Source organism: Prionailurus bengalensis, chromosome A1, assembly GCF_016509475.1.
Source record: "Prionailurus bengalensis isolate Pbe53 chromosome A1, Fcat_Pben_1.1_paternal_pri, whole genome shotgun sequence".
NCBI classification, from domain to species: Eukaryota; Metazoa; Chordata; class Mammalia; order Carnivora; family Felidae; genus Prionailurus; species Prionailurus bengalensis.
In genome coordinates this window covers 31,983,193-31,986,166 of record NC_057343.1, presented here as the reverse complement: position 1 = coordinate 31,986,166, position 2,974 = coordinate 31,983,193, and the positions used below count along the sequence as shown (strand labels likewise).

Here is a 2,974-nt window from a genome sequence, read left to right as displayed (position 1 = left end):
GTAGAAGTACTGTGACACTGAGCTGAAATTACCTTCTTTCAGAGAGTATTTGTTTTTATACCTGTTGATTACTCAAGAATAGTACTGACTTAGAAGACTATTTAAATTCTCACTTTGAAGAGATGGGTTATTTTTAAAATTTTCTTTGGTTTGTTGAGTTTTTCTTTGTTTGTATATTTTTGCTCCAAAGTGGTTTGAACTACAAAAATCATAAGAGGTCCATTAGATGTCACATATTCATAAGGGAAACTAATTTCCTCCCTCTCCTGAGTACTAAAACATCAAGATAGTCAGGTTTCATTATTGCCCCCTTTTTTCAGGAGAGTTTATTTCTTGTTCACATTTACATTGATTGTATGGCCCAAACTGATCACAGTGTTGAGCATGTGTGCACAGGATGTTGTGGGAGCAAGAGGATCTTTTGTTAGATTCCATCTTGGACAGAACCTAGGCCTTCTCTTGGTTCACTGCACCCCAGACAGCCATTGTGGGAGAAGCTCACGTTCTCCCAGGAGTCCTCCTTTAATTTCCATTTTTAGACACTATCTGATCTTTACTTCTGTGACTTCTCAGCAATTAATATAACAAAGTTTAGTTTTTCCAAACTACAGTTATTCCAAGATACGTAGTTTTATAAACAATTAGCAAGAGAAGTTACTAATGAGTTTTTAACTAAATGAGTACTTAAAACTGAAAAATTTTGTAACAGAGTTACTCTTAAAAGAGCAAGATTGCTTCAGTAGCTTAGACTAAATTCAAAGTGCAAATCAGTTTAGGAACTAATTTGTAAGAGTAAAATATCTAACTATCACTTCTTTATTTACACCCTATTTTTTAAAAAATCTAATCACCTAGTGAAAAAACTTGAAAATATGAGTTTTCTACTTTTAAAAGCTTTAATTGCTGAGGGTAATGACTCTGAAAAGAGATTATATTTTTATTGCCTGGGATGTTCTTCCGTAGCAGAATCTGTTCATCATAGCAGAGTGCAAGTCTTAGGGGATTGCGTTAATGGACCGTGCTGCCACCAATAAACACCTTGAATTGGTAGTTATTTTAGAGAAAAAGAAAGTCACTCTTTCATAGATTGGGTCTTCTAAATGCACTGTGAAATAAAGGGCACATGAGCTTAAGAGTAATTATTCCCATTATGCATACTTTTAGGACTCAAGACAGTGAGATAACAAGGAAAATAAATGTAAAATAAGCATGCATGGAAAGTTCATCAAGGATGAGATTCTCAATGAATGTATCAGATGAAGAAATGTGCACACATAATACATTTATAAATTTTTTAAATCAATCATCTCATGATATAAACGGACAAAAATATTGTATTAATGGGTACTTAATGACAATAAGTGACAAAGCTGCTTCTTATGGCCCATTATATATCACGGTTGGGGGGAGCATTATTCTTTTACATCCAATGTGTAATTTCTATTCAGGAAACTAAGAAAATCGGAATTTTTCTTAAGTTTGTTTGTTTGTTTGTTTGTTTAGAGAGACAAAGAGAGTGTGAGCAGGGAAGGGGCAAAGGGAGAGAGGGAGAGCGAGAATCCCAAGCAGGCCCTGCGTTGTCAGCACAGAGCCCGACCTGGGGCTTGAACTCATGAACTGTGAAATCATGACCTGAGCTAAAATCAGGAGTTGGACGCTTAACTAAGCCACCTAGGCGCCCCAAAAAATCAGAATTTTTATAGTGAAAGTAAGTCTCTACTATCTAAAGGTAAAATAACAAGTTATCAAGACTTGATATCAAAGTAAAGTCTCACAGAAACCATTTTCTGGATAATTTGATCATCCCCTACTATGTCGCCTCCTCACAAGAACTTTTTAAATAAAGATAAATACTGCCACCATGTTCAGTTACATGGGATGTTCTGGAACACATAAAAACTAAGAATATTCTTGTCCTTGAATTACATACTTTCCAATATACTGCAAATTGAAATCTAGGTTGGGAGATTTCCATGAATGTGCAGGTCACCCTTGCACAAGGGCCGTGCTGGTCTTCTATGCGTCTTTCCAATCTTAGTGCACGTGCTGCCAATGTGAGCACTGGGTGCAAATATTTTTCAATATAAAATTATTTAATATTGAACAGAAGTGAGGAAAAGTGTTTAGTTTATTTGAACAAAGTTCATTGACAACCTACGTATTTCAAAACTATCAATATATTTAAGCAATCAAATATACCACGGAACCATCATATTAGATAACTCTCTTAATTTCTCACAATTCTCCTCATCATTCAGCGGTTCTCTTTTAATGAGTACTCGACATTGAAGAAAACATTTTATATTGTGAGTCCTGGACTACTAAGCTTTTATTTATGACCACAGTCAGCTGTTAATTTAGTAGTTATTACCAGGATAGCAAAAGTGTATGTTATGTAAACAGTGAAGAGAGATCCTTAACATAGATTTCCCTGGGGAATTAGGAGCAGTTAAAGATCACCGGGTTACAAATGAGCTTAGTCTTAAAGGAAGAATTAGAGAAACATCGGTGAAAATGCTGGAGAATCATTCCGGAAAGAGCAATTAGAACATGCAAAATCATGAAGACATAAAAATATACAATTTCTTAAAAGAATTTTAGAAGGAGTGATATGTCCTCCTGAATCGGGTGAGTTTTTGATGATGTGGCAGGAGTCTGAGGCTAGAGAGCAAATCTGGGGCCAAAATACTGAAGGCTTTGGGGAGCTGAGTGTAAACACAGAAGTGACAAAGTTTTTTATGTTTTACAAATATCTTAGGGTCTCTAGGATGGAGTACAATGACAGGGGAACATACAGGAAGATGGTGCAACAATACAGATGAAAAAACTGAATTAAAAGAGGTAACCATCAGTATAACAAGGAGAGAGCTGATTTGAAGATACTAAAGGAATAACAGGTAACAGATATTAATGCCCATTTTATGTGTCTAGCAAATAAAACAAAATTTGTCTCAAACTACACTGTCTAATAACA

General features: G+C 35.3%; 1 non-coding gene across 1 annotated transcript; it reads right to left on the bottom strand.

Annotated features, from left to right (window-relative positions):
- Positions 1–1,955: 1,955 nt before the first annotated feature.
- LOC122496626 lies at positions 1,956–2,062 on the bottom strand. Its single transcript, XR_006300880.1, has one exon. It is a non-coding gene; the product is annotated as a U6 spliceosomal RNA (small nuclear RNA).
- Between the last annotated feature and the right edge of the window lie 912 nt (positions 2,063–2,974).